This window comes from Apaloderma vittatum, unplaced genomic scaffold, assembly GCF_000703405.1.
Source record: "Apaloderma vittatum isolate BGI_N311 unplaced genomic scaffold, ASM70340v1 scaffold24350, whole genome shotgun sequence".
NCBI lineage: Eukaryota > Metazoa > Chordata > Aves > Trogoniformes > Trogonidae > Apaloderma > Apaloderma vittatum.
The window spans coordinates 26,856-41,020 of NW_009693215.1; the positions used below are offsets into that span (position 1 = coordinate 26,856).

Consider the following 14,165-nt stretch of genomic DNA (forward strand, 5'->3'; position numbering starts at 1 on the left):
CTTAAAGTCTACCCATTCCTGTTTCTCCCGTCATTCACAGCCAATTTCACGCATCTCTAAGGCCTGCCTCCTGCTGCTGCTACAGGTCCCACCACTCCCCCTTCACCAGAGCACATCCTCAGCAAATAATTCTCTGTACCATGCAAAACCCATAATAAATCATGTAAAGAACACTCCTTATGTAGAAACACTAAAGCAGGGTAAGTCTTGTAGAAATCAGATTCTGTGGCAAAAGAGTCACCTCTTCCAATACCCTGCAAAAGCAAGTAACAAAATACTTGTGCACATCCCTTCCCCAGAGAGCAGGCACTGTCACAACGGTGCTCCCCTTTTTCTTTTTCTTTTAATTAAAATGTTTATATGCTACTAGTTTCAAATAACTGATACCCTAGCTTTATAGGCTTCAAATGTTAACCAGTAAGATCAGAGAAAGCAGCATTTAGCAGGATTAAACACACAAGGTTTAGGAATAATCTCCTTTTTTCCCATCCTCTCAACAAGAAAAAAAAATCTTGCACAGAAGCCAGCTTTCTTGTCATCTGTCTTCCCCAAAGAAAAAAAGTCTCCGGCATTCTAGTTGTCCTCATACTTCAAGTTGCAGCAGCGAAAGCAAACAGATCCTCACATTTTCTCCCCCAGCTGAAACACAGTCTTGTGTTCTGCAAGCACTCCTAAAATTCGTGACCGGTATGGGAAGGATCCCTTCCTAAATGCTAACACTGAAGCAAAAGAGACCACCCAAACAGCATTTTGCTTCAGCTGCAATACCAAACCAGATGCAGCCTGAACCACACTGATGCCAACTTTGAAAATGCCTCTCAAAGAGAAAGCAGAGCTTTTAATGTAAACTACTCTCTTCACTGTCAAAAATCAATGCACTGACAGATTTCAGCTGACACTCACCTCAACGGACTAATTCAATTTTTAACTGATTAAAATATTCCCTCCTCTACCATAATTACCTTCAGAATGAAGCAGTTGAGCACTGACTTAAGTAGCACCAGTACTAATGGTCATTTTCCTTTTGCGCTAAAGAACCAAGGAAGAAACTGCAAAATGTTAATTGCTGCTGCTACATCGCAGGCACAAATAAAAACAAGGTAAGAATTTGTGTAGAAAAAGATAATTTCATTTTAGAGCATGTACTGGTACAAATATCCTACACCACCTGTCTCACCATATGAAAAGGCATGTTGGTACAAAAAAACAATACATAGGAAATGCATTCCTCTACAGGCTTATCAAAACAAATAGCAAAGAAAGGTGTAAGAGTCGAGCTCTGTTGAATCTTGCTGCAGCAGTTACCAAATCACTGGTCCTGTTCGAGGATACCACTTCACAGCAGAATTTGCAGAGGCACGGCTGCTCAGGTGTGCTGGACACAGGACACTACTCAGCATACAGAGCACTAGACTCACAAATTATTAGCAAGTTACAGAATAGTCCCGCTTTCTTCCTACTCCGCTGCTCTCTCCCAAAAGGCCTCAATTTACATTCACTGAGTAGTCATTTGTAGCTGCTTTAAGGCATTACCATGTCCCAGTAACTTGCTGTGGAGCCAAGAAGAACTGGCAGATTGGAACAGGGGCCTCAGTGACTGCAGCTCAGCCCAGCTCGCTGGTTGCAGTCAGACGTGTCATTTCATCTACAGCTCACCCTGGCTCAAACGCTACAGCTGGTTCACATTTGCCAGCAGAGCTACATGTGTAGTTACACTCTGACCTAGTTTCATCAGAATGCTCTTGCTTTGAGTTAAAAAAAAAGTGAATATGGTTAAGGACCGACTATGCGAGCAGATCTGTAAGGGCAGTGACCTTTTTGTTCCTGTAGCAGCAGAACACACAGCTGCTGCATTTTTCAAAACACAGGAGTTATCCAGCTTCCTCAGCACTAAGCGAATCCACGCACTTTAAAGCCTTCAATTCATACCAGTAGGCCTCCAGTCTTCTTCCTGCTCACAACTAAACACAGCTTTAAGTTGCAATTTGAACTACCTAAGCAGAATTTATATAATGACTTAGTATCGAAAACAAAATATTCGAACTAGTGACAACAGACTTACGTAAGATATTCTCTCAACTTACTTGACAAGTCATTCAATATCTACTTACGTTCCAGTCTATTCCTGTTGAACAGCTTTTTATTTTTGTTTCATGTGTAGACTTATTTTAGGCTAAAATCAAGCACATATATTAGACACTCCTTGCTGAAACTTCACAAGAAGTTAGTTACAAAAGTCTTCTTTTCTAATTCTAAGTAGTCAGCAAATTTAAATCCTTCAGTACAAGAATTAAAACCTAAATCAAATTTGGACCCTCAAGGAAACTACACCCGCTGTAAAGCATAAACCCCAAAATTCCCCATTCAGTCCCCATGTGCTGCCTGATTCAGTTGAGAGGAGTCCCTGCCCATGGCAGGGAGGTTGGATTAAATGATCTCCAAGGTCCCTTCCAGCCTAGGCCATTCTATGATTCAGATGGCGGAAAAGACTGAGAAATCATACTGCAGGAGGGGGGAAGAGCCACTCATGAGATAAGTGCAGCCTCCGAAGGGGCACATGGGCAGAAGAGAGAGGTCAGGTTTTTGGAAGAGAAGGAACATTAGCAACTTTCGCAACTAATCAGAGCCAGAATATCATAGGACCAGTGTTACATCATTATACAGCCCAGGAACACTTGGTATAAACAAAGCCTCTAGTGTTAAAGCACACACACTGCTAACTACAGCTGTCTGCTCTTCTACTCAAGGTTACACGAGGAACAAGAGAACATTTCACTACGACCTCTTCACTCTTACTAGGCAAGAACAAAGACACACAGATTCTATCCTGGTATCAAGAAGATTGCTGATAATAAGGATTTAGCTTTCTGTGCTTGTCTACATACACTATTAATAGACATTACTTTGAAACTGTAATTACTACTTGTGGCCATGCTCAACCTTTACAAAGTACGGATTACTAGAACCAGAGATTAACTGCTGCAAAACAGGGTAGCTCAGAAGCTCTCATTCTCCTCATGCAAATGCATCAAACTATTTGCAGTGAACACTTGAAGTCTACAAACAAAAGCCAGAAGTACAAGCAAGTTTTCCTTATTTAATTTCCAAACTTTAGCATAGCCACCATACCAAAGGGACAATTCCATGAAGTTTACCACTCCACTGAAGATTAACCCTAAGAAAACCAAAAACACCCCAAACCAAAACCACCACCTAAACAACAAACAAGCAAGGTAACAAGTACATTTTACTGACTAGTAGGAGGAATCGCGCATTTTGTTTATGTGGGATTTCAAAGAGGCAGAGCACAGACAAAAGGAGTTTCATGAAAGTGTTGGAATTCCAGAAAGCTGCCACACAGAGCTACCACCTTTCACTATGTGATGGTGGGGTTTTCACAGGAATGAGCACTACTTTATGCTGGAGCATCTGCTAACTGCTGTGGCACACGAAAGATCAAATGCAGCACTCTATGAAGCCTTCAAGAATTTTTCTCCCATTTATCATATGTTTCAATTTGAGCCTAAAGCAGCAAAACACAGCTCCAGCTGCCAAGGACTATCGTTGTCACTACATTGAAGCACACACATTTTGACTTCTTAGTTCAAGACTTAACACTGCAGCACTACTCACACCAAGCCCTTGCATATGACAGCATTCAAACTTTGTGGAATTCAAGGAAACGACTTTTTTCCCCCTCTGACTTAAAAAACTTAACAGCTTCTTATTTACTTCTTATTCCCCAGCAGGACATTTGTAGGCAACTCCAGCTAATCCAGGAAACTCCAGGCCAGATGGCACAGAGATGCTTTCAGAAAGAGTACCACCACTGGCATGTTCTAAGTTTCTGTCTCTTCAGTGATGACTCTCAGAAAACCTAAGCTGACAAAGTTGTCTTTTTGGAGAGGTCAACCTGAACACCAGCGAAAAAAAACAAAACCCACACACCACACAAGTCACTCCTCGGGTTTAAGAATAAAAACAGCAAATAACCCTTGGAGCTGGGCATGCTTGTTTACAGCGAGACACAACAGAGACCTTCACTAAAGGTAACTAGTTAAACATTAAAAGCCCCAAGAGCAACATAATAACTACAGTTGTTCTGCACAAAGTAAAAATAATTTCTGAGTGAATTATAGATTAAGAAATGTGAACATGAGAAAAGAGCATATCATGTACTTTGGGAAGCTGTTTTTGTACTAGTGATTCTGGGAGTCATGGTGAGAGAAGTCCAAGAGGCATATCTGAGGAATGCAGAGGACACTGGGCACCTGCCTCACAGGTCATGCTGTCCTACCCAAAGCACCCTGGGTCCATACACAAACCAGAGGAGAGACCACAGCATTTTTCTCCCAAAATGCAAGACTGTACTTACTCAGTTTAGCCTTCCCAGATCACCCAAGATTGAAGGCTAGAGGCAGACAGGCTCAGCAGTCCATTTTTGGAAGGTGGATGTTTCTATGACAAGACTGCCACAGAAATCCCACATGAAGTTACATCTGCGATGGAACATGCAACTACTAATGAAAGGGAGTATTTCTAGGCAGCACTTGCTCTGGCATCTCTGCTTAAGAGGAATACAAATTCAGGAGTTACACCCCTTAGAAAAAAAATCAAACCATCTCGGTAACTGCTCCTCAGCAGTCTGCTACGTCAGCTCACACAAACCTGTTTCCATCACATGTACCCGAACTGGTGTCTGTGCTCTCTCATAGTCAGACTTCGACATTAAGGTGCCTAAGCCAAAGACTGTAGGAATCCTCAAGTTGTTCTCCATATTTCTATGCAGCCCTAGAAATTCTGAGTTTACTCAAAACTTCAGATTACAAAATGCCTTCTTGTAAAATGTTCTATAAAAGATAAGAAAGTTACTCTGAAACAGACAAGGCTACATTCTGCTTTCTTTGGCATCATAGATAGAAGTCGGCCATTTCAGAAATCAGAGGTTGTGTAAAATTGAAATCAGGAGATTCTAAAAATTCTCTACATTCCCTTAAGACACTAGACCAAAGTTTAAGGGATGCAGAAGGAGGGCCACTCCTATCTTTGATGCTGTATTTGAAAACAGGTTTGGCTTTATAAACTGATGAAAAAGAATCTGTAAGAAGGATTCAAACACTTAAAAGATTACCCATATAATTACTGAAAGAATAGATATAGATTCAGTAATCGCTTCTTTTGAGCTTCGGTGAATAAGTAATCTTCTCTCAATACAGCATAAGTTTCACTTATTTTAAGCATATCAAACCCAGAAGAGATAAAAGCCGCTTTAACACGAGTTCCCAAAATAGACAGCTTCTTGTTAACAAAACACCTGTTGCTGAGAACTGACAGTAAGCACAAAACACATTATAATTTGTTTTTGTAAACAGCACTATGTAGAATTTTAATTAGCTTATAAAGCTACAGTTCTGTGTAGGCCTAATGCTAAGGAAGGTCCTGCTCTAACATCAGGGTTCCTGGCTGTTAATAAATAAAGTGATCATCATCTTCATTTCTGGCTAGGGCATCTTGAATTCAACTTAACTTCCAAGAACACTGTGATTATCATGCGTGATGTGTTGCTCTATTTAGAATTATGCACTATGTCTAATTTAAGTGTTCAAAATTATACAATACCCTTACTGTGGTTTGATGGGGAACTCAACCTAAAGCTAAAGCCTGACCAAACTAAGAGGGTATTTAAGGACAAGTTTTTGGCAGAAGAGGTGTGAGTATGATGCTCCATGTGGCAAAGCTGCACTGCTCATCTTTTGCAACACACTTAAATTTAGCCAAGGAACTCAGAGGTGCTACTTTGTCTTAACCCTAATGTTATTCTAGAGGGTTTGGGTTTTGGGTTTTTTCCCCCCTCCATAATTATTTCAGTCACTAGGGAAGTTGGTTACGTGATCCCAAATAAGTCACTGGGTGTCTAAATACTAAACCCTATCACCCTGCACAGAGCATAGGGAAATACTATATAGCTGATCAGCACCCACCACGCTGGGCAATCAATATTTATCAATCACTTTCATATACTGTTAAGTTTCACCAAAGATACGAATTTACCAAGTGGCTGCACTATGAAGTTTTGCATCTTTCCTTGGTTTCCTCACAAACATCATCTTACACTGCCTGAAACACTGCAACATGTAAATGCCCAAGTGCAACCAATATCCATACATCCAATACTTATATGGAATCCATCATAAATATATATATATATATATAAAAAACCCGTGCAATGGTTTCACGCTACTGGTAACTTGGGGTTTTATATGCTTCGGCAAGTGTTGCAGGGCCAGAAACTGATCTACCTTGAAGAATTTATTCTTCAAAAGCTTGGATTGGTTCTTGCATCTGGTTTATGATGCAGGTCTACAGCTCTGCACCAGAAGAGTCAAGGTTAGCCATGTGCTACAGGAGGAAGGTCAAACTACCTAGTTAGCATCAGAACTGAACTCTAAGGCACAGCCCAACTCATAGCATGGGCCGAGAAAAAAAATGCACGTGTCACCAAGAGGCTGGCATGAAAACTAAGTAAGAGTTGCCCTGTGTCAGTCTCAACTACCCAAGATAGTGTCACATTAACAGATAAGGGCCTAAGGAGTGGTCAGAAATTTGCAGTGTGAGACACTCTCCAAAAGTCTCCAGAACTATACCACTTGCTCAGATGGAGAGGTCGTTACGCTGTTTAGGAAAAGCTTTAAAACTACTGGAAGTAACTTGATTGAGGACAATTGGCATTTTTTCCCACTTCCATCACAGTACAGAAAATAGGGGCTTTTTTTATACTTCTTTCCTAAGCCGATACAGAACAGACAGCACATATTTTGGGTTCTCAGCTGACAAGAAAACCAGAGCTAACAGCTTTTGAGTAAAAGTCTGCATCGCAAACATTGTGCTTTAATCACCAGGGCATCCTTTTTACCTACTAAAACTCCAGGTATAACTTCTAAACTGCCTTTCTGATAATCGAGTTTGCTATTCATTCTGCTTTCAGCCAAGACTCAGCTATGCGAGCCTGTATTTCTAGTACAATGTCTCCCCCACTTACTGTCCAGAACACTTAGATCAGCAAGTTCAGAGCACAATAGTCTAAAAATAGCATGGCTGGATGCCACTGTCTCCCTATTTATTACGACAGTACCTTTGTACAGAGTTCTTTCTACAATTCTACATAGAAAAATACAGCCATAAATGGCTTGAACGGACGGACTTGTATCCAAAAGGGCCAAACTGTTAAGTAGTGTCATGGGATTCCCCCCTTTTTCCTCAAGCCACATAAATTGAAATTTGTGTTTTTAACAGCATTCTGAACAATAACTCTTTAAGTACATCTGACTTCTCTTTTTATCCTCTTGCCACAGTGATTGTATTCTGTCACAGAATAGATCGACACATGACAGAGTAACAGCACTTCCTTTCAAGAGAAAGGAAAATTCACACTATAAAGAAGTAGACAAACATAGAAAACGCAAGGCTGATCCCTCTACAATTATTTTACTTGGCATATAAAAGCCTGTATCACACTTTAGAAGGGATGAAGAGGGAACGAAAGCTGCTCACGAGATACTGAGCTTCAGCTGTCAGCAACGTGTGGCTTTCCATCACAACGCTCATTCCCTTCCATTCACAAACACCGACCAACAGGAATTCTGTGGGGAAACAATGGAAACCAAGCACAGTATATGGCCTTTTACTATGGCCTAAGGACAGCAACAGGAGGAAGATGAGCAAGACCAATGCCCTTCAGCTCGGCCTAAAGATGCATTCACAGGCACCGCAGCTTCCGCTGCATCACACGCTAGGCCAATTCCACTAGTACCAAGTCCTTGCTATGGCTTGAAAAACAAAAGCCCAATGCCCTGACGCTGTCTCCCAGAAATCTCTTCTGTGTCACAATCCTTTTGAGAAGACAAAAAAACCCCAAACACACACACACTACTGTTGAAGAATATTTGTATCCCTTATATTAAAAAACCCATACTAATTTTAACCCATAAACCTGCATCCCAAGAGAAAAGACTTTCACATGGCTGCTTAAATGAACTCAGTAACACTGCAACATGCATTTTACACAGAATATGTCACTCTATGTGTAATTTCACCAGACAGAGCTATCAGGCCATACAAAGAAGTTTCAATAAATTCATCACACACTTTGACAGTCTGAGAAATTAAGGTGTCAGAGCTGCAGCAAGGCCAGAAGCATTCTTCAACAGAGCAGACTTATTTCAGGCATTCTGATTGTGCAGCGCGGGATCTGAGGTAGAAGACAGAAGGATAAGTAGGGTAGCAACTAATCAGGGATTTATTTATATACAGAATGACTAGGTATAAACTTAAGACCATGGGTCACAGTCACATTATGACTTTGCAGAATAACAAGCTAATTCTTGCAGTGAGAGAGAGCACAGGTAACACTCCAAAGTTTCACAGACACCAAGTTACAGAAAAGCAAAAGCAGGAAGGCAACACAATCAACTAAGTGACCAGAGTGTGAAATTAGATTTTTGTTGTTGTTTTTAAAAAAAGAATTTAAAGCCAATTACTCCACTGCTACACATAACAGTTTCAAATTGCAATCAAAGCACTAAGTCATTTGACTCAACTTATTAGGAAGGAAAAAAACTCATGCACAGCTGCCAGGCCAGTCCACAACAAATCAAATAATACTCCTTGATCTCAGCACCAGTCTCAGCCCCTGCATGGTTTGTCACACTCAGCTGACAATTTAAGTAACTAACAATACATTTGCCTTGACCTGTTGTAACTAATCCAGCCTTCCTCCTCTGCCAGGATACTTTAAATGAACCCCATAAATACACGCTGATATTCAAAACAATCCTATTGAGCAATTCCAATGTCTCTTCCCTAAGAAAGTGTTCCAAGTAAGTCCTTCCACATTGCCACAATTTTCTTTTTTTTCCTTTTTTTCCTAAGTTAGTAATCAAGTGGTTCTGATATTATAAACCACTAAAATAATTACTTTCCTAGTTACTGTTCACCATGTCAATAACAACTGATAACACTCTAATACCTACAAAATCACTTTATTCAAGGACTTAACACCAATATCCAAACGCATGTCGTACTAGTACGATATTTGGATAGCTTAGTCCCAACAGCAGTCTGGTGAAGTTCACTTAAAAAAACCCCCAAACAGCAACAGAAGCTACCTTGTAAGATTCTTACCTGATTCTGAGGAACCAGGCAGGAAGAACAATCTCCAAACCTTTCAGTCTAACACTCAGAACACAGGCACTTTTTCTTATCCCCACCTTGATAACGGTGGAGATTCCAATGCAAGATCATTCTGTTGCACAGAAAACATTCTGCTACATGGTGACATTACACTGCATTAAGGTCTTGGGTCTATACTTGATTTTAGAAAACCACGTTGAATTCATACAGCAGGTATAGCAAAACAATTTTATCCTTCTTTGCAGTCTCCTATCTCCACTGCCACCCCAACCTTAAAACCAGCATGATCAACAACTCATTAAATGTTTTCTTCTGACAATCTAAGAATAGCTTTCGGAATAAAGAGGTATGAATGCATCCAATTTAGGTACAAAAATTTTTGCATTTTTGCCTGCAGAATCAGTGATTCCCTCTCTTACCTCTCACCTCCACATATAATTTAAAACCTTAAGTGGAAAACACCTGCCTTCTCCCTGCACTTCTCTGCTTTCATCAGCCCAGTTATATTCAATAGCATACACGTGAGAACGGTCTAGGCTTCTGCCTTGCTCAAGCCAAGGGTGAAACTTCGGTTCTTGTTCAATAAAAAACAAACAAAAGTCCAACAACCCCAAACCACCATGCACACATCCAATGCAAAACATTTAAACAAGCTGAAAGCTTCTGTCCTCAAAAACACTGCTATTAAGCCCCCACTCCAATTTCATTATTAAGTTTATATTTGTTTCCCTAATCCTTCTCATAGATAGAAATGCATTAGCATCATGAATCCCAGGACACAGCAGTGCAGTGTTATCTTAAACCCTGGGCTAGTTAAACTGTTCAGGTAGTTGACGGCGCCTGCCAAGTCAGCCACACTGTTTATAGTTTAGCTCTCCAGATACAGGATTATTACATTTCAGACTGACAAATACCATATCCTGAAGGTTAGAGGCCTGTGATACAAATACATCCTGACAGGGCAGGATGGCTGAGCAGGGGTGGTCTTCAGCATGGAGAGTTTCAGCTTCCGAAAGGCTGCTGAAGCATTAAGTTAAAGGAAGAGCTGTGCTTTTAATAAAACTGCCATTTAAAATGGAACTATTTTTAGGAAATACTCAAATGTGAGCATTCATTTGTTTAAGTAATACTCAAAAGATTGTCTTAAGTTGATCTAAAGCAAGCACAAGATGGATCAAGTTAGGATTTAACTCAGTTTATCTCTAAATGCATAATTTAATAGCCAAGAAAAAGTTACTTTTCAAATGAAAAAGACCCTCAATTTCTGCCAATAACTCAAGAATGAACAAGAAAGCACAACTTGATTGAGGAGAAATGATTTTTGCACTGTCAAAGCTTTGTTTTTGCTAATTATTTAGCTCAAAAGCCCTATAAACACAGTTGGAAGAAGGGATCTGTTAAAAATATATCACCCCACCCCTTCAATTAAGGGCTGAGAAGCTTATGACACATCTGAGACATCCAACAAGAACAGGGAAGCAGGACTTAATGTTCCTGATATTTCTAAAGGTAAAAAAGAGAGGAAAAAAGCAGGTTTAAAAATCCCAAATGTTTCATGCCTCTGTTAAATGGATTTTAAAGCAAGAACAGATCCAAGTTATTTTTATTCCTTTGTAGGTCACGTGTAATTAACTGCTTATTTTCACAAAACCTTACTACAGTGTAAACATCACTGGCCAGATCATCTGCCCCACCCAGGCTGAGCTCCACACCACAGGAGGCCAGGGACTATCTGCAGGAGGAGAGGAGCCTGCTAAGGAGCCCGGGAAGCTGCACGCCAGGGCTGTCCCTCCCGTACCAACCTGCCCTGCCACAGCCCGGCTGGAGCCACCAACAGCTCCTGAGCCCACCCCTCCACCACGTCCTTCCTAGAGACTCACACTAACTAGTTAGCAGGCCCTACCCCACGCCTAAAACTTTGGTACAGCCAAAACTTTCTTTCTACGATGACATTATATTGCTCTCTCTGACTCCCTCCTGCCTTTGGGCACACAGCAATTAGCAGAAATGATCACTAAACCACTTGGGAAATAGGGGGAGGAAGAGGAGGGGAAAAGTTCCAGACGGGTTGGCTCGAGCCACTAATTTAAAACCAATTTAAGCCAGCCTAGCTGACTTCGCCTCCAGTGCTCACACAGCCCATTCTGCTGGGAGAGCGGCAGGAGGCCCCTGCACGGAGCAGAGGGCACTCCGGCGGGCAGGGACGGAAAACCCAGGTCACGGCTTGGAGGATGGATGTCTGCCCTCCCGAAGGCTCTGGGCACATTTCAGAGGTCACCCCACGGGAGGCACACGTCCTGCTTCAGGCAGCCCTGACCAGAACGAGCCCAGCACGCGGTGTGGCCACCCGCCTCATGGTGCTGGGAAGGTCCCCCAGCAGTCAGCGGGCCGGGGAGCACAGATCTCCTTCTCCTCACCAACAGCGACAAAACTTGGTCCTGCATTTTGGCCACAGGTTTACAATCACTTGTAGGAACCTCTCATTCACATCAGAGATGGATGTTCCAACCTGGCGCAAGAAGCAGACGCATAAATCCCACAGCACACGACGCATTCGCAGCATTTAAGATCTGCAGGTGGAGCAGGGGCAGGAGAAGGTTTTATGAACAAGTGCTGAAACAATCAATCCTTGTGTGGGGACAACACGGGTCCTGCCAGCGACGGCTCTGAATGCAGGCAAGAAACATTTGCTGTAGCCTGAATACAGAAGTTGTACAGCTGTGCCAGCAAAGTGCTATGTTTATCCTTCAGGGCAGATCTGCTTTCTACAACAGCCTGCTCCGAATTGTATACATGTGGGGCAGGAGTTGAGCGTTTCACTTCTGTGTCAAATAAATCAGGGAAATTGTTCCCAGATAATACATCTTTCCTAACTAAGTTGGGGGGCAGAGAGGACCCAGCAAGAACAGCTTTTCAGTCATCAACCAATATGAACCAAGTTGCTTCACATATTCAGCTTTTCTCCCATTTAAACAAAACCAGCTTTTGGCTAAACCTAGTATTTAGCAGCATACAAATGCTTCCTTTTGTTTAAGGAAGTCTAATACACATACTCACACGTCTATAAAAATTGTAGCAAATTGTATTATTTCTGCCCTCACCTCAGACATCTGATCTAGTCACTCAGTTGAGGCCTAGCATCACTTTTTAAAAAATGAATCAAAATTCAGGTACTTAAACACATATCCCAGTTTTAAATACCTCCCCTGATACACGAGATCTGGCCCACCTCTCAGATAAAACATATATAGTAACTGCTTATTCTAAAGTAGTATTTCCAGGGCTTAAATGCAATCCAAAACATTAAAAAATGCTATGAACAGATAAAAACAGACAGTAAAAGTGAAGTAGTAATTCAGATCTAAAAGGCACTGGAGCATGGCAAGAAGCCAGCATGTCAAGATACCCTGACTTTTACAGAAGCAATCCATATCCAGCATTTTGGGAGAAAACATAATGGTTCAATGTAAAGTATACCTCATTCTTTCAGTTTTAATAATAACACTTGTTTACATTCAGTAAAGGTCTAAGCAACTGCTTTCTACTGTCATTTGGAAGATTGTTGCTCAATTTTAACATCTACTCTTCTATCATCTTGTCTAACCACACAAAACCCATCAAACTCCTCAGACTCAACAAGTATCAGGGCCATGAGCATTTCTTTCCAATTCCCTGGAGCAGCTGTATACAGACACAAGTATTTCTATTAAAAACCAGGAAATATTTAGGGAAGTAAAAAATCATATTCATCATTCTGAAAGCATTGTTCTGTATGTGGCCTCATCTAACAGACTTATCAAAGATACAGAAAGGACAAAAACTAACAGAAAGTCTGCGTTCTCATTAGAAATCCCCTGCTTCCTGACTGCCACTTCCTGCTCTCCTCCCTCTGGCCCTACCCCACGCCACCCATAGCAAATTGTACTTTTCCTGTTCCTGAAGACCTTTTCAGATGCAGAAAGTGTCACTAAGAATACCATATACAAAAAAATGAAAATAATCTTCCCTCAAAGAAAGCACCTGCTGTCATCGGGCAATACAGGATTCAAGAGATTCTGAGCAATTCCAAATTTAAAAAAAAAAATCTTCCACCCCCTCCTTTTTTTTTTTTTTTTTTGGCGGGGGGGGGGTGGGGGGCGCCCCAGGGAAAAACAAATTCAACGCCCCCTCCCTTTTTTTTTTTTTTTTTGGCTGGAAGGGTAGTAGCTGCAGCACAGTGCAATAACACTTAATTCTATTGCCTATGTTTGTAATTAGAGCTCTGACAAACCCAGCAAAACTGATTTTTAAAAGAGAAGAGGAAAAATTGCAATGTTTTACATAATTTTTACATATCTTTGTTCTAAATGCTAAAGACCTGGGAGACATTCATCTCATCAAGAACAAATATACAGACAACAGCCCAGCAGTCTTCAGTGATACAACAAAAGACAATTTAAGGCAAATGACTTGGAGCAAATGCTATCACTGTATAATCCCACAGCAGCTGTCATAATTAGTTAGCTCAAATCTCCTCAGACTCGGAGAAGTCAGAGTTAAAATCGAGCTCTCTTCCTGTAACATTGTGTAACTCCAGAACAGCAGCACTATCCTCGCTCTATTTCAGAATTAACGTTTCTCCATCAGATAAGGTGGAACGACTCGATCCTTCCCCGCAAAGAGAAGCCCAGGGCAAGCCAACAGATGACAAAAGAAACTCGGTCAAGTTTGAGCCTCTCAACACCTTATTTCCTGCCCAAAGAGCCCTTTTGTTCTGCTTCCCTGCATAAATGTTCATATTCTGCCACCATTAGAAAACGGAACAATGAAGGAAAGCCCCACGCACATGAACTCCACTGCCCCCAGGGTGAAATAACGCCACACGACGCGATTAGAACCGGAAAATTCCTACCGACGAAATCTCCACAATTCTCTGTTTGCTTCACCCCAGATTAACTTCACTTGAAGATGTACTTCGGCGCAACCTAGCCTGGACG

The 14,165-nt window shown here is 41.4% G+C and overlaps 1 protein-coding gene across 1 annotated transcript in view; it reads right to left on the minus strand.

The window, feature by feature from the left end:
* The window catches only part of ZFAND6 (zinc finger, AN1-type domain 6), a 31,812-nt gene extending 17,658 nt beyond the window's left edge, over positions 1-14,154 (minus strand). Inside the window, exon 1 of the mRNA XM_009878281.1 lies at positions 14,081-14,154. The gene's annotated coding sequence lies outside the window, so the exon portion shown is untranslated. The remainder of the gene's footprint in view (positions 1-14,080) is intronic.
* Between the last annotated feature and the right edge of the window lie 11 nt (positions 14,155-14,165).